Source organism: Schistocerca cancellata, chromosome 3 (assembly GCF_023864275.1).
Source record: "Schistocerca cancellata isolate TAMUIC-IGC-003103 chromosome 3, iqSchCanc2.1, whole genome shotgun sequence".
Taxonomy (NCBI): domain Eukaryota; kingdom Metazoa; phylum Arthropoda; class Insecta; order Orthoptera; family Acrididae; genus Schistocerca; species Schistocerca cancellata.
Genome location: NC_064628.1, coordinates 396,172,186 through 396,200,124, shown reverse-complemented (window position 1 = coordinate 396,200,124; position 27,939 = coordinate 396,172,186). Strand labels below are relative to the sequence as shown.

The 27,939-nt window shown below is 44.2% G+C and overlaps 1 protein-coding gene and 1 pseudogene across 1 annotated transcript in view; both read left to right on the top strand.

The window, feature by feature from the left end:
- The first annotated feature begins 274 nt into the window (after nt 1-274).
- LOC126177810 (5S ribosomal RNA) lies at nt 275-392 on the top strand (annotated as a pseudogene).
- A 10,452-nt stretch (nt 393-10,844) lies between these two features.
- LOC126175127 (chitooligosaccharidolytic beta-N-acetylglucosaminidase-like) overlaps nt 10,845-27,939 on the top strand; it is a 336,523-nt gene continuing 319,428 nt past the window's right edge. The window contains exon 1 of the mRNA XM_049921680.1: nt 10,845-11,028. The gene's annotated coding sequence lies outside the window, so the exon portion shown is untranslated. The remainder of the gene's footprint in view (nt 11,029-27,939) is intronic.

The following is a 27,939-nucleotide window of genomic DNA, read 5'->3' as shown; positions in this document are numbered from 1 at the left end:
GTTCGCAGGCCGTTTTGGTTAGTGTTACAAGGCCAGATCAGTCAATCATCCAGACTGTTGCCCCTGCATCTACTGAAAAGGCTGCTGCCCCTCTTCAGGAACCATACGTTTGTCTGGCCTCTCAACAGGTACCCCTCCGTTGTGATTGCACCTACGATACGGCTATCTGTATCGCTGAGGCACGCAAGCCTCCCCACCAACGGCAAGGTCTATGGTTCATTGGGGGGGGGGGGAGTTTAGCGTTTATTAATTATATGAAGTACAAATACATCTGGGCAACGGCCTTGCCGCAGTGGATACACCGGTTCCCGTGCGATCACCGAAGTTAAGCGCTGTCGGGCGTGGTCGGCACTTGGATGGGTGACCATCCAGGCCGCCATGCGCTTTAGCCATTTTTCGGGGTGCACTCAGCCTCGTGATGCCAATTGAGGAGCTACTCGCCCGAATAGTAGCGGCTTCGGTGAAGAATACCATCATAACGACCGGAAGAGCGGTGTGCTGACCCCACGCCCCTCCTATCCGCACCCTCCTCTGAGGATGACACGGCGGTCGAATGGTCCCGGTAGGCCACTCGTGGCCTGAAGACGGAGTGCTTTTTTTTACGAGTACATCGGAGGCAGTATGATTTGCTTAACTACATTAAGAAAGATAACGAGCTAGAACGAATATTCTGAATTAAACGTCTGATATCACGTTACGTCAGTTAGTCAAATGAGAGAGCAAAACAGAGACATTTAAAACGCTAATGTAAGTTGCACATTACGTAACCGAATAATTAACAGATTTACACAAGAGATAGAAGTACTGACGATATACGTCCTGCATAGATTCTGCACGAGTTGGTTTTGGTTCCCCTATTAAATCACGTAAACTCACAGGAAAATGAAAATTTACGTGTTGTTCTTCTCTCATTTCAATAGCTGCACAACTGTGGTTTGACTAGGGAGTAAATTCTCTCTTCAACAGCCTCTCACGTGGAACCAATATAAATATTAACTCTAATATTTCTTGATGGTCCACAGTCGATAAGGCACAAAATACTGCTGAACAGACTTGGAAAACTCACAACTTGATCACTCATACGAAGTCATTGATAGAGCCTTAGCGGCACCACAAAGCTCGAAACTCACCACATGTAATACGAGTAGCAGGGGCACCACGCCACCAGAAAACGTTCGCGTGATACTAGGCCCACAGAAGATATTTGAGACTCGGCGTCTACTTTGTACGTAGCTAATGAACAGTCATGACTCCTTGGTTCGTATCCAGTTTGGTGCGAGCTCTGGGGAATGTGCACGCCTCAGCACTCTGGTACAGAGTTTCTTAAGGTTACGAGCTTACGGGTGACTACGAAGAGTTCAACACACAATGAAATGGAGGTAATTCAGGCGTAGGTCTAATAAAGATTAAGAAAACACACATGCGGCCAACGTTCTTTAAACAACATAGTGACCACACTTTCGTAGCCAAGACAGATACTAAACAACCATTCACCATATTAGTTCACCGTTATGAGCCATCTATCGCTATAGATGATAAAGGTTGAAACAACATATAAAGAGAAACTACAAATTATTCAGATAGCTCAGGAAGACGAAAGATAAATTGTGATGGCGGACTAAAATCCGATAGCAGCAGAAAGAAGAGAAGGATAGATAGTAGAACATGAACTGAGGGAAGGAATGGAAGGCGAACCCGCCTGGTGGACTTCTGCAAAGAGCAGAATTTAATCATTGCCAACACTTCGTTTTTGGTTGTCGTCTCAGATTGGATTGATGCAGCAGTCCTTGCTACTCTATCACGTGCAAGCCTCTTTCCCTCAGAACAACTGCTGCCACTAACACCCCTTTGAACCTCCGTACTGTGTTCATCTCTCAGTCTACGATTTTTACCTCCCCCACCTCCCCCCGCCCCCCGCCCCCCTCCCCCCACACACACACTTTCCTGCGATGTAACGTGTAAACTGATAATTCCTTTATGTCTCAGAAAGTGTCCTATCATTCGATCTCTTCTTTTATTCAAATTATGCCACAGATTTCTTGCCGGCCCTGGTAACCGAGCGGTTCTAGGCGCTTCAGTTTGGAACCGCGCTGCTGCTACGGTCGCAGGTTCGAATCCTGCCTCGAGCATGGATGTGTGTGACGTCCTTAGGCTAGTTAGGCTTAACAAGTTCTAAGTTCTAGGGGACTAATGACCTCAGAAGTTGAGTCCCATAGTGCTCAGAGCCATTTGAACCATTTTTTGAACAGATTTCTTTTCTCCCCAAATATATTCAGTACCTCCTCTCAGTTACGCGATCTACTCATGTAATCTTCAGCATTCTTCGTTTAAGACTTACGAAAGAAGGTTGAACACGTGGAAGAAACCTGGATATACCGCAAAGTTTCAAATAAATTACTTAACGATAAGACAGAGATTTCGAAGAAATTTCTCAAGCGTAAAATATTTCCAGAGGGAGATGTTGATATTGATGGAATGCATTGGCTATGATCTACAGATTAAAAGTGGAGAAATTACAAGAGCATCGAAAATGGAAAGGATACAGTAGAGGACGAATAGGTAAGTTTGAGCGAGAAAATACTCAACAGAGAGGATTAAAGGGCAAAAATACAAGGCTCGACAGGTATCTCTGGGTAATGTGCGAGTAGTTTAGCTTAATTGACGAAAGGAGAAAGAATAAAAAAACAGCAAATGAACTAAGAAAAAAGAATAGGGTCGTCTAGAAATAATATTGACAGAAACTGCAAAATTGGGCAGCAGGAACGACTTGAGGAGAAATAGAAAGATGTAGAACCATGCCTGATTATGGCAAAAGTAAGTGCCACATACAGGAAAATTAAAAATATTTGATGAAACAGTTGAACGAGTATAAAGAACTGTGATGGCAAGCCAGTGTTAAGCAAACAAGAAAATGCTGAAAGGTGGAAGGAATATGTGAGAGGGGTCTGTATAAGGGGAAGAAACTTGTCATCACTATAGGAAGGCAAGGGGAAGTAGAGGAAGATGAGATGGGAGATATGTTACTGCCAGAAGAATTTGACAGAGCACAGAAAGTCTTATAAACAGCGCAACTGCAGTTGGAGACATTCCCTCAGAATTGTTGAGGTCTTTGGGGAGAGTCAGCCATTATAAAACGGTTCCACATGGTGTGCAAGACATATGAGACAATCAGAATATCCTCAGAATTCAAGAACAATGAAATAATTCCGACTCCAAACAACAGAGTTGCTGACAAGTGTGGACATTACAGAGCCGTGAGTCAACAAGCTATGGTTGCAAAACACTGACAGATGAATGAAAGAAGTGCTGCGAGTAGATCTGGGGAATGACCACTTTGGGATCCAGAGAAATGTACGAATACAAGACGCAACATTGACACTACGAGCTTATCTTGCAAGATAGCTTAGAGAAAAACAAACTTACTTTTATAGCACTTGTACACTTAGAGAAAGCTTTTTACAATGTTTAGTGGATTACAACTGTTGTACCTGTGAAGGCTGGAGGGACAATACAGTCGAAAGAACCGGAAGGGAGGCAACAGTTGAGATGGGAGAGGAACAGGATTAGCGGTGAGTTCAATCTGCCCTCGATAGGTTGCGGAAAATACATGTCTAAAGTAGGTGGTAATAATAAACCATCGTCCGAAATAATATAAATGCTTTCTCCGAAGGTTATTTTGAACAGTCAGTTCAGGAGCCCACTCTAAGTGTAAGTAGTTGCCAAAATATATTTGATATCTCAGCAACAAATAATCCTGAGTAAATAGCGAGCGTCATGATGGATACAGGGATTAGTGACCCCAAGATCCTTCTGAATACCGTAGCAGCCAAATGGAACCAAAATAAACGCAAATTATATCTGTTCAAAAAAGGCAGTAAATATTCACTAGACGTCTTCCTAACAGGCTCCACTCCTTCAAAACTATGTAAGCGTAGACCAGATGTGGCATAAAGTCAAGAAACATTATCGACGGCAGTTGAGAGATTTATAGCAGATAAATCAAAAAGAGTTGCAGCTTATACCCCGTGGCACAAGAGCAGGTTGTAACCTCACTCTTCCTGATCGGTGTATTGGATTGCGATACAAATGTCCGTGATAGCATGAGCCTAATGAATTTTTATAATGAGTAAAGCTATCGTTACGATAGGAAAATAATGACGGTTAGTAGGAGGAAAGCGTACAACAGACCCTTTTGAAGGAAGAATCTTTTCTAAACCTAATCTATACACTGATAATAACTTTGAAATGGGTGGAATTTAGTACCGCTCACTAACCACACAGGGGAAAGAGGGAACCACTTAATATTTAATACAAAAAATACTGATTAGCAAAAAAGTGATAATGAAAAGGTCGCCAGCCCTCTAGGGTAACGAATATCCAAAACTCTCTAATAAAGCTAACGGCAAAGAAAACTAATCAAATAATCACTGGCGTGGCAACAGAAGGTTGTCACGCCTTGCCACAACACACCGGTCACGAGAAAGTAAATGAATCAGAAAGCACTGAGTTTGCAGTACTTATACTGAAATACTAAATTCTGAAAGCAAAGTTAAATAGAGTTTCTGGTTAAATAAATGACTAACTGTAACTGAAACTTTTTTACGTAAACAATGACTTTCAGTAACCTCAGCCTAACGTAATGCAAGGTTTGGGAAAAGGCGTGCAATTTGCTTTTAAGTACTGAAACTTTAAGCAAAAATCAAAAAATGTTCAAATGTGTGTGAAATCTTATGGGACTTAACTGCTAAGGTCATCAGTTCCTAAGCTTACACACTACTTAAGCTAAATTATCCTAAGGACAAGCACACACACCCATGCCCTAGGGAGGACTCGAACCTCCGCCGGGACCAGCCGCACAGTCCATGACTGCAGCGCCTGAGACCGCTCGGCTAATCCCGCACGAAACTTTAAGCGAATGAACAACTGGTTTATTTTTAACACAAGAGCAATAAAATAGGTACCACACCAGCAGAAGTGATTCGCTAAGTTGAATACAGGATAAATGAAATTGCGCACACTTAATTTGTGCTGTATCTTTAGTTACTAGTTTTGCCAGTGAAATTTTACATTCTTTTAAGCGAGTGAAGTTAATACTCAAAGTTGCAAATCAGTTAAGCCTCTGTAAGGCAATACAAGAATGAACAGTTACTGAGGCAGTAAAATTTGGACTGAAACTGGTCCCTAGCAAACAAACAAAAGTGGCACGAAATAGCTAGTCAATTTTTATGTTTTTACAGCTTTCGGTGGTTGCATGAAAAGGAAAGAGACCCTGCTTGGTAATAATGCTTGAGAACAATGACAATGCAGGTGCCCTACAGGTTTTAACTATTGCAGGTTATTATTCAAGATAGTTGGCCATCAAAGTTTGTGAAAGAAATGCCACTGGGTAATGCCTGTACAATATTAGTTTTACGCCGCCAGTTAACAGTCTTACGATGTAGTAGCTGTGCGCACGATGACGAACGTAGCCGACGACAATGCTGGGCTGTTGCTGTTGCTGGTTGAAAACCCCGAGTCGTGTCCAGAGCCGTGGATAATTATGGGACAGGCAACAGTTGGAATTGCAGCTTCTTCCACCTGTCCAGTCCTACCGTGGTCTCAATACCCGCTTGTTAATAAATGACGTGAATCTACGTAGGCAAGGTCATAACTGCATACTGCGTAGGTGGGAGCGCCCAACAAACACTGCCGCACTCTTTATTCATCACTCAAGTTGCTCTGCCTCTCCTCTGCCCGCAACGCGGGAGAAACTCTCCACACGCAAAGATAAAACAACGGCACAGCTAGCGCCACATAATTATAATAAATAGTATACGTTCACAAATAAATATATTATTACATCCACTATGTATTAAATACAGTTTCTGTAATGAAGCTTACAGATTGTAAGGGATCCGTGATCCCACGAACATAGATATTAGTATCAGATGCACAGGTCGATAGCAGACAGGAGTCGATTGTCGAGCGCTGCAGGAGGCAGTGAGATGAGTGTCGAGTGAGCAGTAGTACTGGAGAGTGTCGAGCGAGCAGTGGTGCTGGAGAGACGGGCACGAATGGTGGTCGAGTGAGTAGTAAACGGTGAATTCATCGGAGTATGACAAATGAACGCGTCCCCCTGATCGTCGTGGTGTGGACCCTCATTATATCGATCGCGAGTGATATGAAACCAGAAGTGACAAGTGCCGAATTACGTGTTTCGCGTCAACCGCGTCGGCCAGCAACAATCATGGATTGCAGTGAGGATTGTTGTGAATGTTAACCATCATCATTGCGTGTGACAAAGTACTAGAAATTAGCAACCAATAAAAAGATACAACCGTAATTAAAAGTGTAAGGCGAAGGTAGCAACTGCCTCAGAATTTGTGTGTTCGTAGAAAATACAATACGGTTTGTACATCGCAACCTTTGTGGTCCTTAATAATAGACAAACTTTCAATCACTCCACTATTCAGTCTCAGAACAGCCACACTCGGTTGAAACACCCCCGAAACCACAGCAGAAAAACCGATAGCCTTTCATCCATTAAGCACGCGGTCATATAATCATAATAGTTAACTGTTTGGCGGCTTCGATAAATCACGCAAAATCCAGTAAAGGAATTAAACAGGGGTGTTTCAAGATTCAGAAATAGCAGTATATTACAAGTTGTCAACAGGTATTTAATGGCGTAAAATTTTGGATGTTGAAGAAAGTATTTTATCTGCATTTTCGGTGTTACATGGTCAGAACAATGTTGCAGAAGCAATGAAAAATTTATGCGAAATTTGAACGAACCCAAAATCTCCAATTTGATTTCTACATCTTCCAAATCGACGTCTATTTCTTCCTCCATCATGCTATTAAACAGTTTCTCTCCCAGCTACGGGCTATCAGTGAATTCTTTCCACCTATCTACTCCATCCTCTGTATTTAAGAGTATAAATACTTTTGAAGTATTAATGTTGACGCCTTTCCTTTTAAAGTCATCGAAAATAACTTAGACTTTTCTATAAACTGTGTCTCTTCTTTCAACAACCATTTCTTTACTGTTTTTAGCTTTCTTGTACGTCCTACTGATTTTATTTCTAAAGGCAGTACGTTTTTTCTTGAATGTTTTCGTATTTCCTTGATACACAGCCATAATCTGCGTATCTTGTGATCAATGTACTAATTAAGAGGGCACAGACAATTCGTCGTAGTTGAATGTATTCAAGATGCGAGACCTCAATATATCAACACCACACAAAACGACAATGAGCACGAACGCACTGGTTGCTCAGGGCTTGTCTGTGTAGTACTAGTCTTTTCCGCGCAGCTCCACTAGCGAATGCGTTCAAGACATACACTGAACACACCTCCTCCTCCCCCTCTCTGTCCCCACCTCTTCCTCTCTCTGCTTCTGTCCACCTCCCCCCCCCCCCCCCCCCTCTATTTGTCTATCTTGTAAGAGGCGCACTCGAGCAGATGTAATTTCGATGGATTGCTCACGCGCTGCCTACGATATGTAAGCTATAACAGAATCGCAGACCAGCGAGCAGTGTCGGTTGCAGTAGGAGCAGTGTCAGCAGTAGTAGTGGTAGCTCGCAGTAGGGCGGTTGGGCCGGTCGTGCCTGAGCAAAGTAGTATAAGGTACGAGGGCAGTTCAATAAGTAATGCAACACATTTTTTTTTCTCTGCCAATTTTGGTTGAAAAAACCGGAAATTTCTTGTGGAATATTTTCAAACATTCCCGCTTCGTCTCATATAGTTTCATTGACTTCCGACAGGTGGCAGCGCTGTACGGAGCTGTTAAAATGGCGTCTGTAACGGATGTGCGTTGCAAACAACGGGCAGTGATCGAGTTTCTTTTGGCGGAAAACCAGGGCATCTCAGATATTCATAGGCGCTTGCAGAATGTCTACGGTGATCTGGCAGCGGACAAAAGCACGGTGAGTCGTTGGGCAAAGCGTGTGTCATCATCGCCGCAAGGTCAAGCAAGACTGTGTGATCTCCCGCGTGCGGGCCGGCCGTGCACAGCTGTGACTCCTGCAATGGTGGAGCGTGCGAACACACTCGTTCGAGATGATCGACGGATCACCATCAAACAACTCAGTGCTCAACTTGACATCTCTGTTGGTACTGCTGTCACAATTGTTCACCAGTTGGGATATTCAAAGGTTTGTTCCCGCTGGGTCCCTCGTTGTCTAACCGAACACCATAAAGAGCAAAGGAGAACCATCTGTGCGGAATTGCTTGCTCGTCATGTGGCTGAGGGTGACAATTTCTTGTCAAAGATTGTTACAGGCGATGAAACATGGGTTCATCACTTCGAACCTGAAACAAAACGGCAATCAATGGAGTGGTGCCACACCCACTCCCCTACCAAGAAAAAGTTTAAAGCCATACCCTCAGCCGGTAAAGTCATGGTTACAGTCTTCTGGGACGCTGCAGGGGTTATTCTGTTCGATGTCCTTCCCCATGGTCAAACGATCAACTCTGAAGTGTATTGTGCTACTCTTCAGAAATTGAAGAAACGACTTCAGCGTGTTCGTAGGCACAAAAATCTGAACGAACTTCTCCTTCTTCATGACAACGTAAGACCTCACACAAGTCTTCGCACCCGAGAGGAGCTCACAAAACTTCAGTGGACTGTTCTTCCTCATGCACCCTACAGCCACGATCTCGCACCGTCGGATTTCCATATGTTTGGCCCAATGAAGGACGCAATCCGTGGGAGGCACTACGCGGATGATGAAGAAGTTATTGATGCAGTACGACGTTGGCCCCGACATCGACCAGTGGAATGGTACCGTGCAGGCGTACAGGCCCTCATTTCAAGGTGGCGTAAGGCCGTAGCATTGAATGGAGATTACGTTGAAAAATAGTTTTGTGTAGCTAAAAGATTGGGGAATAACCTGGTGTGTTTCAATGCTGAATAAAACAACCCCTGCTTCAGAAAAAAAAAATGTGTTGCATTACTTATTGAACTGCCCTCGTAAAAACAGCCGCGCGCATATCTAATTTATTACAACCAAATTTATATCGAGTCCCATGTAAATGTTTTAAAAAATCTTTTAATAATAAACTTTTTTTAAAATTAACTTTTTGACAATCATTCATCTGAATTTAAAGAATTTACTGATTTCTGCAATCCATGGTCACTCCGATTGTCGTAAAGAAAAATCAGTTGTTTCTTTTTATACATGACAAATCTAGCGGCCAGCATTGCACTGGGCTGTGACAGAAAAATTTCTTATAGGAGCAGATATATACGCGTTACCCGGAGACTTCATTGAGGTAAGAGTTTTCAATTTATTCAGAATAATCTTTCAGGGCCCTGACGCAGCACTGCTGACGTCCAAATTTACCAGTTTAGATTCACAGTCAGTTAATTATTGAAAGGTTATATTGTTGTTGTTGTGGTCTTCAGTCCTGAGACTGGTTTGATGCAGCTCTCCATGCTACTCCATCCTGTGCGAGCTGCTTCATCTCCCAGTACCTACTGCAACCTACATCCTTCTGAATCTGTTTAGTGTAATCATCTCTTGGTCTCCCTCTATAATTTTTACCCTCCACGCTGCCCTCCAATACTAAATTGGTGATCCCTTGATGCCTCAGAACATGTCCTACCAACCGATCCCTTCTTCTAGTTAAGTTGTGCCACAAACTCCTCTTCTCCCCAATTCTATTCAATACCTCCTCATCAGTTATGTGATCTACCCATCTAATCTTCAGCATTCTTCTGTAGCGCCACATTTCGAAAGCTTCTATTCTCTTCTTGTCCGAACTATTTATCGTCCATGTTTCACTTCCATACATGACTGCATTCCATACATGGCTGCATTCCATACATGGCTGCATTCCATACAAATACTCTCAGAAAGGGCTTCCTGACACTTAAATCTATACTCGATGTTAACAAATTTCTCTTCTTCAGAAACGCTTTCCTTGCCATTGCCAGTCTACATTTTATATCCTCTCTACTTCCACCATGATCAGTTATTTTGCTCCAAAAATAGCAAAACTCCTTTTCTACTTTAGAAAGATTATATATGAGTCACATTTTTTATTGGGAGGTTAGTCACGTTATTATTGCGAGGTTACGGAGTAATAAACTGTTGGGAGGTTACACTAAATGTGAATGTTATATTTATATATATTTGCATATTTTTTCTGTTGGGAGGCTACAATCTTCTCCTACTTACTTTCTCTAATCTCTTCGTCTCCTCCTCCATCTCTCTGTATCCATTTGCTCCGTACTCTCTCTCTCTAGCCATATCTCCATCCTCCTCTCTCTCACCATATCGACCTCGCCCCCTCTTTCCACGCCTGCCTCTCTCTCTTCCTTTTCATCTGTGCACTACAAATGGTGCAAATGGCTCTGAGCACTATGGGACTAACCTAAGGACATCTCAGACATCCATGACCGAGGCAGGATTCGAATCTGACCACTACAGCTGACGCCTGCCTCATGTATCCCCCCTCCCTGTCAATGTGGCCCAGGTGAAGCTAAAAGTTTGGACACTCTTGTTCTAGAGAATAGCGGCGAGAGCCAACAGTCTGTAGTGCTGTTTATAGATCATTTATGCGCACTGAGAACACTTTCGTTTCCACTCGCCGTCCAGTACGACGTACCTCGTTCTATTAGTCAGAGCCGATCGCCTCGTCTCGAGCGCCCGGTGAGTCAGCGAGCCGCCTCCAACTAGGAATGCAAATCGCGCAGCCCGTTACCGGACCGTCCCGTCGGCTCGTGATTAATGCAGGCGCGCTCTGGACGGTCGCTCTGTCGCTCGTTTCCCCAGCCCAGCCCTACCGGCGCGGTAGGCGAGCCGAGGCGACGAGTGCGCATGCGCGCCGCCGCTACTCTGCATATGAGGCCGCGACGGGCGCGCACCGCAGCTACTGGCGACTAGGCGCTCGCCGCTGCTAGAAGCGACGCTACCAGCACCCACCGCCAGGCACCGGCTGCGACAGAGCGCTCGCCGCTGCTAGCAGCACTCACTGCCGGAAGCACCCACCGCCAGGCACCTGCCTTCTGCAAGCACTCACTGCCAGACACCACAACGCTCGGTAAGTCGCCAGAGGCCGTGGCTACGTCACTCGGTAAAGCGGCTTCTGTAACGTCGACCATAACAATACTAATACTGATTTTGCTGCGTGTTTCTGTGACTGACTATAAGCAACCATGCAGACTGTAACAAACCACTGGCTTTCACTTAACTCTGTAGCAAAAAGCAGGACGGTGAGGTTATCGACCGGCCCCGATGGCCGAGCGGTTCTAGGCGCTTGAGTCCGGAACCGCGCGACTGCTGCGGTCGCAGGTTCGAATCATGCCTCGGGCATGGATGTGTGTGATGTCCTTAGGTTAGTTACGTTTAAGTAGTTCTAAGTTCTAGGGGACTGATGACCTCAGATGTTAAGTCTCATAGTGCTCAGAGCCGTTTGAACCATTTGAGGTTATCGAACTATTATTCGTGGGTTACAATTGTTCCTTCTCAAAGGGAACGAGATACGCTTGCTACAACAAAGTCAGAAAAATCGGAACTTTTTGGGCTACAATTGTTCCTTCTCAAAGGGAACGAGATACGCTTGCTACCACAAAGTCAGAAAAATCGGAACTTTTTGTTGCTTGGAAAAACAAACTAAGAAGATCAGAAAAGAGAACTGGCAAACGTATTTCTCTTCAACTACCTTATTGTCTGTCACAGTGTGACAGTAGGAATTTCACACAAATCATCATCGTCATCACCATCATCGTAGGCATTTACTCGTTGACGAGTATGAAATGTCTTTTGGTAGCGTTACCTGTGGATCCTTTGGTGGCTAACTAATCCTGTTCTGGACCGCAGTAATGGCATATCCAGTTGGTGTTGACTGAATGATGCAACAGGTATCTTCCTCTCAAGACCTCTTGTTCTCTTCTGCCATATCTCTTCCTATTCTCCTGCAATTGTCTCTGCTTTTCAAAATTAAGTGTTCCTTGTTGAACAATTTGTCACTTTTTGGGTCTATCTAGGGTTGCAGTTCTCCAATCATTTGTGTTTATTCGAAATTTAGTCACATTTGACTTGAGGACATCTTTATACAGTTTTTTGCCCTCCCTGATTGGGTCGGCCATTATTCAATTGGGAGAACGTGATTTGCTTGGGGAGACGGGAGTTTGGCATGCGGCTGATGTGACCAGTCCACCGAAGTTGGTGTATGACAATTTTTGCTCCAAAATGCTGCTGTTTGTTCGCCAATCCTGCCACCTTACTTTCAATATTCTTCTTAGGCAGCGTTGGTGGTAATTTTATAAGGAGTTTGTGGCGCCTGTAGGTGGTCCCGGTTCCACATCCATAAAGAAGTGTAGGCATCATAATGACTTTGTAGACTGTAAGCTTAGTTTCAGCACTCAAATAGTGGTTATCAAGCACTCTTTTCAAAAGATGACCATATGCAGTACTTGCACACTTTACTCGGTGTTGAATTTCTGCATCTATGTTTGAATTTGGAGAAAGTTGGCTTCCCAAGTATGAAAAATACTCTACAATCTCTAGACGTGTTCCATCAAGTGTAATAACTGGAGCTGCTGCAGTGAAATTTGGGGCAGCCTGATAGAGATCTTCCGTTTTGTCTGCATTAAGCTCAAGACAGATAGATTTGTATGCCAGACTGAATGCATTTAGGATAGTTTGTAACGTTATCATCGACGTACTGAAATGCGATGACAGCTTCTGTGGTTATTTTGCTTAACCCGCATGAGGCTGGCGCGTCTTCCCCACTCCCGAAAGCGGCGTGCTAACGGCTCACGAAGTCGTACAAAATTCGTCCACAGTTAAATTCCCGGACCTTCAAAACTCGTACGAAACCGAAACTAACGAGTGTCTGGAATGACGCCGAACTAACCGCCTTTGCAACAACGATCACCATACTTAGGCAGCGATAACGAGACATATTTCAGTACTATTGTTAAAGTTACTAGTTGCGAGTCACTAACTGAAATCACTCCGAAGGCGGCGCAAAAGTTTGATGGTCGAAATTTGAAGAGCCAGTCGTTAAACAGTGGTTATTACCTTCTGAATTTAGAGACTAATTTTGATGATAAAAATTTTACTCACACATACTCTTAGCTTTCCCGCCGACAGCGCGTCTCACGTGAAAGCTAAGATGTTATTCTATTATTAGATACATTACGGAAGACAAATTAGAAGCTGAACTGAGGTAATAATTTTCACTGGGGAACGAGAGCACACAAACCGCTTCTTTGCACAGCAAGATGCAAATATAATGTCTCCACTGCAATTCAGACAATCCCTTGGTTGCAATTTATCGTTCTTAAAATATACTCACCTGTCACAAATTCTCCGTTTTCAAAATAGTGTATAGTCTGCATAACGTCTTGACACAATGTTCCAGTTACGGGTCGTTAATGCAAATATCTTTTTAACTCCTGATATTGTAGCGTGCACGCTACGCTGGTAACGATTGCGTGTTTCGACTTCTTTAATAATTAATCAGACGCCAGGCGCGTACTGCTACAGCTGTTCGACACATTAATTGCTATTCGGGCTGCACGTTCTGCTTAGTGATAGCTCGTTGAGGTTTAATAATTATTGTTTGATAAGCAACCAAGAAACCTGCATTTCACATCGTTTGTAGGTAGTTGTTGATCCGTTGCTACGGCAATGCAGAGCTAATACTGAAGCGCTACGTCACGACTAGCGATTATCTCTGATGCTCTAAATCGTTATTTTCAGTTCAATTAATATTTCCACTTGTAATTTTACTTCTCCAGAGACTGAAGACTCATAAGAAACAAAAACTTATCTGTTGTAAAGTCAATCTCTCAGATCCCTTTACCTAGATAAACATTAGTTAATCACTCACAAACTCCGTAAAAAAAAAAAGTCACCAAAACCAGAGACGCAATTACACAGTATCTATATTCCATTAGTTTTTTGCTTCAACCTTAATTACAGTTAGTTAATGTTTGAACGACTCTTTTCTCTTTAGACAAATATCAATTGTTCAGAGAGACAGATCTTCAAATAAAAATAAAAATATCCGTCGAATAACATCGAAATATCACAAATTTTTATTGCGTGTTATCATTATAGAAATTACTGACTCGTATAAAGACGTTAATTGACCTTGATGTGCAACCAAACGTGCCTAGATATGAACTGAATTCAGAACATAATACCAACATTGGTTTTCATTTCTTGACAATATTCCTCCATTTAGCGCTGAGAATGTTAGGCCACCAGTTTTCAACTTCGTGATGTTTTTACCGCAACATTTTTCGAGTCCACGTTATCCCATTATCAAGAACTATACAAAAAGGAAACCACACAAATAATCACAATACAAGTAGTTCACGCACTGCCAACCATATAGATGTTCTACCAGTATTGCGATTTATTGATTGGTTTCTTTGTTTTATAACATTTGATAATGCGATAATGCTGTCCCGAAACACGTGGTAAAAATATCACACATTTGACAACTGATGCTGTAACATCTTCACTACCGATTCATGAGACACTTCTACGATGGCTTCACAACAGATAATTTGTTCACATGTCCAATCCCCTCTATGAACATGAGTCAAACGAAACCAAAACATAAATTTGTAGTACTACATATCAACAGGAATATAGATGAATAATTGTAATAATGCTTTCAATACTTATAGCCACTTACTGTACAATGTACGCTGCGGCGGAGAAAATTACAGGTTTTTAAGCAAACATGAATACTGTATCATTACAATATATAGAAAATATTTTTATATCTTTAAACCAACAGCGGCATGTATTCCGCCCATTAGGTGGTTGTGGGTGTTTGAAGAGCACTTAGCTTTAAATAATCGATACAAAATAAATGAGAACAATTTTACACAGGCTGGCGCTTACTACCCTATGGAGGTAGTGACTAAGAAATAAATTTTTTATTCTACATTTCAGGTTCAGTTCACACACAACGTTTTCGTGTCACGTAATGCAGACATAAATAAAAAGCAAAAAAAGTCAATTGTGTGATAACACACTGTATTCTCGTAAGATACACAACAAATGACCTGCCACTGTTGAGGTCACCGCTGCTACATATCCATCGACACTGGAATGAATACAACCCCTGTGGGCTGCGACGATGCGTGTTAAGCGTCTCTGAGTTTTACGGTTGGCTTGTTTTTGAGCGTACGCCAGCGACGCAGTCGTTCAAGTGGAACATAGAGACGCGGTCGGTCGCGAACACTCGGTCAGAGGACGCATCCACAAGAGAGCCAAGTAGGGTACTGAATTTTACGGTCGCCTGTCGGAAGAATATTGAACAGTAGGTCGCAAGTCGGAAATGTCGTCCAAGATCGTAGCGCTCATAAAAGGTGATGTTTTCTTCGAATCTCGTGGTATGATTTTGTTAGTGTAAGTTAATAATACCTTTCGACAAAGGATTTAATAAACTAATAAAGATATCTCAATCGATTAAGCACAATTAACTTCCCCCTCCGATTATAAAATAACATAATGATGAAACAATCCGTCATCGGCAGGAAGAGGAGTTTTTATGAGCGAACAGGAGCCTCACACACTTCATTTAGTACCGAAAATTTCATAAACTCTGCACAATTAATTTGAGATTCGCGAAAATCACGGCGTACACTTCTAACAGAATTTCTCCTTAAAAAGATTTTAATCTATACAAGGTGTTCTAAAGTTCTCCTTAAAAACTTCGAGGACTTGCAGAGGGGCTAGAGTAGACAATATTTTGAATGGGAACCTTGTCCAGGAATGTACCGTTTCCGTGCTAGAACCATTTTAAAACATGATAAAGCGACTATTTTTACTAGAAACTGATTAGGCGTGACCCAGTGCATCACTTGTTTTACAATTCACTCATTAATAAACAAAGAAGTTGCTCGTGTACTCGTTGACGGGTTCTCTTCGACGTAATGCAGTTCAGGTCAGTTCAATTCAATTTCATTTATTATTACGAATTTTTGACCTGTTATCTGGAAGTTCTACACATGTCGTACATATTTGCTAGTCATGGTGACATACAATATTTGATGATACACTCCTGGAAATTGAAATAAGAACACCGTGAATTCATTGTCCCAGGAAGGGGAAACTTTATTGACACATTCCTGGGGTCAGATACATCACATGATCACACTGACAGAACCACAGGCACATAGACACAGGCAACAGAGCATGCACAATGTCGGCACTAGTACAGTGTATATTCACCTTTCGCAGCAATGCAGGCTGCTATTCTCCCATGGAGACGATCGTAGAGATACTGGATGTAGTCCTGTGGAACGGCTTGCCATGCCATTTCCACCTGGCGCCTCAGTTGGACCAGCGTTCGTGCTGGACGTGCAGACCGCGTGAGACGACGCTTCATCCAGTCCCAAACATGCTCAATGGGGGACAGATCCGGAGATCTTGCTGCCCAGGGTAGTTGACTTACACCTTCTAGAGCACGTTGGGTGGCACGGGATACATGCGGACGTGCATTGTCCTGTTGGAACAGCAAGTTCCCTTGCCGGTCTAGGAATGGTAGAACGATGGGTTCGATGACGGTTTGGATGTACCGTGCACTATTCAGTGTCCCCTCGACGATCACCAGTGGTGTACGGCCAGTGTAGGAGATCGCTCCCCACACCATGATGCCGGGTGTTGGCCCTGTGTGCCTCGGTCGTATGCAGTCCTGATTGTGGCGCTCACCTGCACGGCGCCAAACACGCATACGACCATCATTGGCACCAAGGCAGAAGCGACTCTCATCGCTGAAGACGACACGTCTCCATTCGTCCCTCCATTCACGCCTGTCGCGACACCACTGGAGGCGGGCTGCACGATGTTGGGGCGTGAGCGGAAGACGGCCTAACGGTGTGCGGGACCGTAGCCCAGCTTCATGGAGACGGTTGCGAATGGTCCTCGCCGATACCCCAGGAGCAACAGTGTCCCTAATTTGCTGGGAAGTGGCGGTGCGGTCCCCTACGGCACTGCGTAGGATCCTACGGTCTTGGCGTGCATCCGTGCGTCGCTGCGGTCCGGTCCCAGGTCGACGGGCACGTGCACCTTCCGCCGACCACTGGCGACAACATCGATGTACTGTGGAGACCTCACGCCCCACGTGTTGAGCAATTCGGCGGTACGTCCACCCGGCCTCCCGCATGCCCACTATACGCCCTCGCTCAGAGTCCGTCAACTGCACATACGGTTCACGTCCACGCTGTCGCGGCATGCTACCAGTGTTAAAGACTGCGATGGAGCTCCGTATGCCACGGCAAACTGGCTGACACTGACGGCGGCTGTGCACAAATGCTGCGCAGCTAGCGCCATTCGACGGCCAACACCGCGGTTCCTGGTGTGTCCGCTGTGCCGTGCGTGTGATCATTGCTTGTACAGCCCTCTCGCAGTGTCCGGAGCAAGTATGGTGGGTCTGACACACCGGTGTCAATGTGTTCTTTTTTCCATTTCCAGGAGTGTATGTATGTGAAGTAAATCATATTAACAGCAACCATTAGTAATATTAATGTAGAAATACACTTAAGAGCCAAAGAAACTAGCACATCTGCCTAATGTCGGATAGGGCCCCCGCGAGCACACAGAAGTGCCACAATGCAACGTGGCATGAAGTCGACTAATGTCTGAAGTAGTGCTAGAGGGAAAGAGGGAACTAAGACCACAAATCCTGCTGTCCATAAATCCGTAAGAGTATGAGGGGGCGGAGATCCTTCTGAACAGCACGTAGCAAGGCATCCCAGATATGCTCAATAACGTCATGTCTGGGGAGTTTTGTGACCAGCGGAAGTGTTTAAACTTGGAAGAGTGTTCCTGGAGCCACTCTGTAGCAGTTCTGGACGTGTAGGATGTCACATTGCTGGAATCTCTCAAGTCCGTTCTAACGCGCAATGGACATGAATGGCTGCAGGTGATTAGATATGATGCTTTCGTACGTGTCACCTGTCAGAGTCGTATCTATGCGTATCAGGGGTCCCATATCACTCCAACTGCACACGTCCCACACTATTACAGAGCCTCTACCAGCTTGAACAGTCCCCTGCTGACATTCAGGTTCCATGGATTCATGAGGTTGTCTAAATACCCGTATACTTCCATCCGCTCGATAGAATTTGAAAAGAGACTCGTCCGACCAGGCAACATGTTTCCAGTCATCAACAGTCCAATGTCAGTGTTGACGGGCCCAGGCGAGGCGTGAAGCTTTGTGTCACGCAGTCATGAAGGATACGCGTATGGGCCTTCGGCTGCGAAAGCCCATATCGATGATATTTCGTTGAACGGTTCGCACACTGACACATGTTGAGGGCCCAGTATTGAAATCTGCAGGAATTTGCGTTGCACTTGTGTCACGTTGAATGATTCTCTTCAGTCGTCGTTGGTCCCGTTGTTGCAAGATCTTTTTCCGGCCGTCACGATGTCGGAGATGTGATGTTTTACCGGATTCCTGCTATTCACGTTACACTCGTGAAATGGACGTACGGGAAAATCCCCATCGTTACCTCGGAGATGCTGTGTCCCGTCGCTAGTGCACCGACTATAACACCACGTTCAAACACCCTTAAATCTTGGTAAACTACCATTGTAGCAGCAGTAACTGATCTAACAATTGCTCCAGACACTTGTCTTATATAGGCGTTGCTGACCGCAGCGCCATATTCTGCCCGTTTACATATCTCTGTATTCGAATAACCATGCCTAAAGCAGTTTCTTTGGTGTTTCAGTGTACAACAGAACATGTGAAAGACAAGAATGAATAAAAAAAGTACAAAACATAAAAGTTCCAAGTGAATAACTTCCATCTTTCATTAGCAGATACGTTACCGGCAGCTTCGGAAGAGCTTGAGGTTTGCCGACTAACTACAACTACCTGCTTCTAAACCTGTTGTTGTCAAACTATTCTACGTCACCCACGCTGGTATGTGCGTGCCTCGGCAATCCTCGAGTCTACGTATACCAGTGTGGGTGGCCATAGCACTCTTTCTTTTCTTTTTATTTTATTATATTTGATCTATTTATTTAATTATTTATTTTGAAGTTTCTCTTAATTTAATTTATGTATGCCTATCATTGTCTATAATAGAGGAAACGCTTCTCGTGACCTGTTGCCATTATTTTGATACTGAGAGTGTCAACCTGATCTTATAGACTGAAATTTAAGCAGTTGCCTTTTAGATATCCTATGTGCTACCATACTGACTTCAGTTCGAAAGTTTTGGTCACTTACAATGGTTTGCAGTCCGCAGTCTAATCGTCTGTAGTCTCTCTCTACCTGAAAAAAGGGTGCATCTGAGAACGACATGATCACCAGAACCTTCCTCTTCACATTCACATTATGGTGAGCAACTATATCGCACTCGATGCATATGTTTGGGGTACGGACCATGGCCTGTGAATAGGTGCACCATACCTCGAGTCGGGACGAGGTATGGTGCACGAGGTATGAGCCTATTCCTGATGCTCGGGAATATGCTGTGAACACGCCTTGCACAGCTTCTAGTGTCGCTGTCACGCAGCCTTCCATTTAACTTCCAGGCTCGTAAATGTCTTCTATCAGTAACATAGGTTCCTGTGATCTCGTACACGCCCCAACCAATGCAGCACTGCCGTGTAACGTACAACACGATGTCCATTGGACATATCCCGAGGATTACGAGCAAACCCTCTACAGGTGTAGTGGAAAGACAGCAGTGAGCCTCAGAAGTAGGCAGCATTGATTTGTAGCTGCCTAGTCCAAGGCAAAGCGCCCAGACGCTGGTAGCGAAGCCCGCTATGGCGTTGAAGATAGCTTCGTGATAGTGATATGACCGCACCACTTGCAACGGTAATTTATAGTCAGTAGTGGCAGTACGGGCAATAGTATGCATAATTTTGGCTGCCTTTTGAGTAACAGATTTTACGTCTTTTAGAAAGTTTATTTTCTCATCTAGAAGAAAGCCTAAAGTCTACAAACAGTTCTGCATTTACAGGTATTCCGTGAAGCATCAAGAAGGTTCGCAGAAGAGCTTCTGTGAAGTTTGGAAAGTAGGAGACGAGGTACTGGCGGAAGTAACGCTGTGAGGGCGGGGCGTGAGTCGTGCTTGGGTAGCTCAGTTGGTAGAGGACTTTCCCGCGAAAGGCAAAGGTCCCGAGTTCGAGTCTCGGTCCAGCACACAGTTTTAATCTGCCAGGAAGTGTCATATCAGCGCACACTCCGCTGCACAGTGAAAATCTCATTCTGGAGACGTTCTGAACTTTGGCCAAAGCGTTTGGTAAGCAAATAGGTCTATAGATTTTCCGTGATGCCGTGTCTTCATCCTTTCCCTTTTTAATCACTACTGCTCTACCTGTTTCCCATATCGCTGGGATTATACCTCTTCGCAACGCCTCGTTTAGTAATGCTGTCAAATATGGCACTATTAATCGACCTACCATCCACCCGACCTGTGGGTAGGCGCCATCTGCATCATGTGCCTTTTCCACTTTTGAGCTTGGAAATTGCGACAGCAACGTCTTCTTGAGTGAAAGGTATCACCAGCGTCTGATTGTCGCATTCGTTATCTAGCTCACTTCTAAGTTGTGCATGTACTTTAGTATCTGTGGCTGTGTTATCATCAGGAAGTAGGGTTGTTAGCAGATAATTTGTTGACTCCATCCATCCTGCCGTCGCTGAGCCATCCTCCTTACGATTTGTCGACATGACAGTAAGTCCCTTAATTTCAGTCAATAATTTATATGGTCTTCCCCATATGCCAAATTGCAGCTGCCTTTGTAGAAATTTCTTCCAGTGTCTTCTTTTCGTTTACTGAAAGAATGTTTTGTAGCACATCTTAATATGACAAACTGCCTATTGGCTTCTGTCTCGGGTTCTTCGGCCGACGTTCATCTAATGATTTTTCTGACGTTTCGCCAGCACGAGTGGCTGGCATTGTCAACGCTTCAGGTACAAGCCATTAAGAATCTCAACGCCGATAAGGGGAACGCGACCGTCGTAATGAAGACCGAAGATTATGAGCAAAAGATCCGAGACCTATTATATCCGACGACGTACCGAAAACTAAGCGCAGATCCGACGCAGCGTATCACTCGGAATACGAATCGATTAATCAAGGCGTCTTCTCTGCCGGCGGACATACAGAGAAACCTGCGCAACACAGAAGCCCTACCACCTCGGCTGTATGGATTACCCAAGATCCATAAGAACAACGTTCCACTGAGACCGATCGTTAGCGCTCCTGGCTCACCGACATACAAACTGGCAAAACACTTGGCCTCTCTGTTCCAGCCACACGTGGGGAAGACCGACACATACATTAAGGACTCAGGACATTTCATTGAGAAGCTTAAGAAACAAACTTGCACCAAACGACATCCTGGTCAGCTTTGATGTTGTTTCGTTTATTATGAAAGTGCCACTCAGTGACGCTCTGGAGCACATCGGTTCCATTTTCCTGCGAGACATCAGAAAGCTCTTCCATGCATGTCTCACCACTAGCTATTTCACGTGGAATGGCGATTTCTACGAACAGCTGGAAGGCGTCGCCATGGGTAGTCCTCTCAGTCCAGTGGTGGCCAACTTCTTCATGGAACAATTCGAAGCACAGGCACTGGACTCGGCGACTTGCAAACCTAAGGTGTGGTACAGGTACGTCGATGATACTTTCGTGGTGTGGAGCCATGGTGAAGAGCAGCTCGGTGACTTCCTGAGACACTTGAACAGCCTCCATGCCAACATAACATTTACCATGGAAGTAGAAAAGGACAAGAAACTGCCATTTCTAGACGTGCTGGTTACAAGGGACGGCGAAAAACTGGGACACAGCGTGTATCGAAAACCGACACACACGGACCGATACCTGCACAAACTGTCAAACCACCACCCGAGCCAGAAAAGAGGCATGATTAGTACGCTCGTAACGAGAGCAGAACGAATATGTGAGCCGCAACACCTCAAACGAGAAATGCAACACCTGGAAACTGTTCTGAGGAGCAATGGGTACTCCACAAACTACATTAGAAGTGTAACAGAGCCAAACACTCGGCGAAGTAAGGAACCAGAAAAAGAAATGTCGGGTACGGCCTTTCTGCCATACATTCCCAGAGTGACGGACAGAATCGGCCGTATATTGCGCAAACATGGCGTAAAGACGATTTTCAAACCGACAAGGAAGATCAAAGAGTGTCTTAGATCGGCGAAGGAGAAAAGAGACCCACTTGCAATGTCGGGAATATACCGTATACCATGCACATGCGGAAAAGTTTGTGTCGGAATGACTGGACGATCAATTAACACCAGGATCAAAGAGCATAAGCGACATTGCAGGTTGGGGTAGGTGGAGAAATCGGCAGTGGCAGAGCACGCACTGAATGAGACCGACCACGTAATAAAATTCGCCGACACGGAAGTTCAGGCTGTAGAGAAGCACTATCACACGCGCTTGTTCAGAGAAGCTGTAGAAATACAAAAACACGCGAACAGTTTGAACAAGAAAGAGGAAAGGTAAACGGATCCTGGCTTCCCGTACTGCAGCGAACGACCGTCGCAGGTAGCATGAGGAGAACCGCACCGGAAATGACCGCGGAGAAGCCCTCGGACGTTGGCGCGCCAGGTAGTCTGCGGCCGCGAGCTCGGCTCCAGTTCACCACCGGCAGTGGAGGGTGAAGCTTTGACAATGCCAGCCACTCGTGCTTGCGAAACGTCAGAAAAATCATTAGATGAACGTCGGCCGAAGAACCCGAGAAAGAAGCCAATAGGCAGTTTGTCAACAAGTGGCCACGAAAGCCTTAACAACATCTTAATATCCCTGTATTCATGGAGTAGTGCATTCTGATTACCCTAGAGCACTTTATTAGTAGAGCAAGAGGGGCATCAGCACAGTTTGTTAGGGTGGGCTGATTACATCAGGCACACGTATATATTTGGGAGCAAACCTATTATGCTCTTTTGATTGACAGGTCCTTAACCTGTTCTTCTGTGAAGAGGATTATGACACTCTGGGATAATCCATCCTTTTGACTTTCAGGTCCTTTATCCATTGTTTGGTCAAGTGGTTTTCCAAGAAACCCCACTGCTCCCTCTCCCCCTTTCGCTCCTCCTCCCCCACCCCCCTGGGAACTCCTCTCGCCAATAAAATCACAGGTTTTATATCAATTTGATTGACTAATTAATTAAATCCCCCTCTGGGAAACCTCCCAGCCCTCCCTCTCCCCTTCCCCACATGGGAATTGGCGGGAAAAATACTGAGTTGATTTACCAGTTGGCGGGAGATCGATTGCAGTGTATGGAACATTTTTTAAACAATTTAGACTATGCATGAATATTGTTTATTTATTTATGGCATGCAAGGTGGTGTATGGAATATAGTAAATTTATTTAGTTAAAGAATTTGGCGGGAAATTGATTGCAGTGTAAGTTAACCAAATGTCTCGCCTCATACGAAGTGTCTTAAGGTAACAGCACCTAGAAGTCGTAAATATCAAGTTTATACTATGTATCACTTTATAAATTCGGTAAGACATCTGGTTTTATTACGAGGGTTCTCTCTCCCTGTGTAGGTGGGAGATTGAAATATCGTTAAAATACGTCGCCACAATGAAAAAACGTCAAGTCAAGGATCATATCTGTGGTATCCTAGTCATTTCTTCCACCCACCAGGCGACATGTCACTGATAGGCTAATTAATTAAACTAATCTTGAGAGTCACTTTGCATGGCAGTAATTTTTCTTTTTCAGTCGTTGAATTACAGTCACCAGTTTTTTCAAATAGGAGTCCCAGGAGGGAAGACGATGCAGAACCGAGATTTGAAGCTGACCACAGAAGAATTCTACCGCCAGTAACATACATTTCATGTAAGGACTGCGCTATTAAAAACATGGCCACAACAACTATGCTACTGTCACCCTGCATAAAAAGTGCTCTTGGTTCTAAAGGTACACACAACAGTCACAGTGTGACACTTTCTGATACAAATGCTGTCTGCGATTAGGTATCAAGTCTATCCACTCCATCACTTACCTGTATTGCATCCTATGGAGACATCTCTTAATGATTAAAGCCACTGGTAAATCATATTCATGCCACTCTCATATCTCAAAACGAGTCACCTTTTTCGAACCTATCTGCTACAGTAAAACTCCAACGGTGTTTTAGACAGTCCCTCTGCATATTGTAACTACTCCTCAGGCTCTGCCCCCACCCTCCCTGCAGCTACATCTATGTGATCGTCGACATATAAGTCAGAACTGAATAAAAGTCAGAAAGCGCTATATCAAAGAAATTGGAAATTTGGGCTGGCTGGAGTGGCCGAGCGGTTCTAGGCGCTACAGTCTGGAACCGCGCGACCGCTATGGTCGCAGGTTCGAATCCTGCCTCGGGCATGGATGTGTGTGATGTCCTCCTGATGACCTCAGCAGTTAAGTCCCATAGTGCTCAGAGCCATTTTAACCATTTTTGGAAATTTGGAAATTGATGGTAAGGTCTTATGGGACCAAACTGCTGAGGTCATCGGTCCCTAAGCTTACACACTATTTAATCTAACTTAAACTAACTTATACTAAGGACGAAATACACCCATGCCTGAGGGAGGACTCGAACCTCAAATGGGGGGAGCCGCGTGAACCATGACAAGGCGCCTCAGACTGCTTGGCTACCCCGTGTGGCCTATATCTACGACCTTCTGCGTTCTGCGGAAAAACAGGGTGAGTTGGGTTAATGCGACAGGACTGTATTTTCACCTCTAGGTGGAAATGGGAAAATGTTGTTGTAGCTTCGCCAACCATGTACAGTGTGTAAGGCCAATGCCAAACGAAGCTTAGACCTGCAATATGAGGTAGTAGAAAAGATAGCACCGGCAGTTAGGGAACTGGAGGAAGGACGAGGACTTTGCTACTGCAATGTGGTATGTCTCCAAACCACATACAGGTTCTGGAGTCCGAAGGAGACCTGCGTCTCACAGGTTGCATTCATGTGTATCGCCTATATACTCTATATTCTCGTTATTCTGCACCTTCAAACAGAGAGAAACAACAAACTATAAAAACTCAGCTAATGTCATCCAGTAGAAAACTCGATATTACCTTGTCCCTCTCTTAAGATATATTGAAAACAAACACCGCCTGCATGCTGACATTGAACATATGTCGCGATCCTATTAAATATACAGGCATTGGTTCATTGGAGAAGGTGGCTCTTGATCGAAATTCCTTCCACAGACCGGTGCAAAGTTTCATCACTTGTACTGTGTGAGGACCATATGTGACTCGCAAGAGAGGGGTCCTGTGTTATTTGTTATTGTTATTGTTATTTGTTACTGTTTTTTCTGCTGTAACAGATCCAAGCAGTGTATGACTACAGCTACATACACCTCTATCATTTTGTTTTCTCCATCACGACTTTCTTTTTCGAGGTCTGTGTCAGTTGTTAAACTGCATTAACATGTCTCAGTCCATTGGTTCCCACCAACAACTGGACATTGCAAGCTGTAAATTATGCTGCTGCTGCTTCCATAACATGCACAGGATGACTGAAATAAAAGACAGAGGCGGTGTTTCTTATTGACAAAAAGGAATGTGGAAGACAATGCGAAATATGGAAACTGGAAGAGTTTTGTGGCATTATGGGGCATTTCCAAAGAGCTGCGATTGATAACACCTACATTTAAACTCGTTTTCACAGTGATGGGATAGCGTATGTCTAGATGTTCCATTTCGATTGATCTCTCATATTGCAGTCATGCATGCAATCAATGTTTCAGTGCTGGCCACCCCCCAAAGGTGTTGGTCCCACTAAGGCTCCCTCTCCATCTTGTACAAGTGATGTCAGTCAACTATTATGTGGTAATCAACAATCTACCAGTGCATGGATGGGACAGAAAAGACACCATAGACGTACTGTCACAATAGTGTATAGTGTGCTCAATTTTAGCATATTTGCCAGTTTTTTTTCTGTAATTTCAATGTCAACCAATGACACACCAGGATGCTTCCCAGTTTCTGTATCATCTCTAAACCACCACTCCATTACTTTGTGTGTACCATTGCGAATATAGATAGATGACTTTGCAGCATTGCCATTCATTGTTAATTCTCAAACATATAAAGTATACCAGACAGCATCCTATACTGATCTACATATTTCTAGAATTTCGATCATAATACGTAATTTCGATTATGATTGCCCATCTTCCCCTATAAGAATACGAGTCACAGAGCATCCTTTCATTCCTAGGATAAAGTTGGACATTGAAAGATCTCCCTGCATGACCAACCCTTCCTGCAACAATGTCACCGATTTCCTTTGCAGCAGACCAGAAGTAGGAGGCTACATTTCACATCTCGTGAAGGAAAAGAGCGAGCCGAGCCCATAACTGCCATTCAGCGAAGACTGTTGCGCACTAATCGTACTCACAGCAGCCATCCAGAGCACAAGATCCCTCCAGATGCCGGCATGTCGAGGAGGTTACCACCCCTTACCGGTGTATAGTAGATGTGAGAGTAGTATGAAGGCTTTCACGACCGGATGGCATATCTTCTGGTAAACCTTCCGGGATGTAAGGTCGCGGTCCATGAAACTCTTCAGCTCCTAACGTTTCGTCCAGAGCTGCGCTGGACATCTTCAGGGGGGTGTTTCTCCTCCGGTGAGTCTTGCCGACTGACGGGTCGGACGTCTGAGAGCGACAGTTCCAGTGGAATAATGAATTTTATGAGCAACTTAATGGCGTAGCAATGGGTAACCCATTGGGTCCTGCAATAGCTAATTTCTACATGGAGAAATTCGAACAGTTAGCCTTTGAAAAAGCAGATAAGAAACCATCTCGCTGGTATCGGTATGTAGACGATACATTTGTGGTCTGGCCACATGGTAGAGAAGCCTTAGACGAATTTTTTGATTACCTTAATAATATAAATCCAAGAATCCAGTTTACCATGGAGAGAGAAAATGATAACAAAATACCGTTTTTGGATGTTTTAGTTATGAGACAGACAGACAGAAGATTGAAACAACAGATTTTTAGAAAAATAACGCACACAGACAGATACTTACATAAAAACTCTAACCACCATCCACAACAAAAGAGAGGTGTGATTAAAAGTCTCGTTGACAGAGCCAGACGGATTTGCACGCCGGAGTATCTAGACGTCGAATTAAAACATCTGAAGCACGCTTTTGAGAAAAATGGCTACTCAAAGAAAGAAGTAAGCAGAATTCTGCACCCAAACAACAAAAAGCCTAAGGACAAGCCCGAAAAACGATGGAAGAATACAGTCTCTCTCCCTGTTATAAAGAAAGTAACGGATCAGATTGGAAAGATTTTAAGTAAACGTGATATTAGACCTGTTTTTAGACCAACGAAGAAAATTTGTCATGTTCTCTGGTCTGTAAAACATAAACGCGCTCCTCTATCAGCCAGTGGCGTATATCAAATTCCGTGTACATGTGGTAAAGTTTATATTGGAACAGCAAAAAGAAGCGTAAATACACGATTAAAAGAACACAGAAGTCTTTGCCGATTAGGAAAAACAGATAAATCGGCTGTAGCAGAACACGCTTTTCAGTCAGGAAATCATCAAGTGAAGTTTTCCGAAACAAAAATTTTATATACGACGACGAACTATTGCAAGCAATTGAGAGAGAAGCAATTGAAATATATAAACATAAGGATAATTTTAATCGGAAAGAAGAGACCATGAAACTTAGTGATATTTGGACAGTAGCACTACAGAATTGCTAGACAGTTTTATCCGTGACGAGATTACGATCGATAGTTAAGTTTTATCTCTGACAAAGATTATCTCTGCATATCACGTGTAACTCTGGTCACGCCCACTTTCTACGATTTATAAGTCGCTCTCAGACGTCCGACCCGTCAGTCGGCAAGACTCATCGGAGGAGAAACACCCCTCTGAAGATGTCCAGCGCAGCTCTGGACGAAACGTTAGGAGCTGAAGAGTTTCATGGACCACGACCTTACATCCCGGAAGTTTTACCAG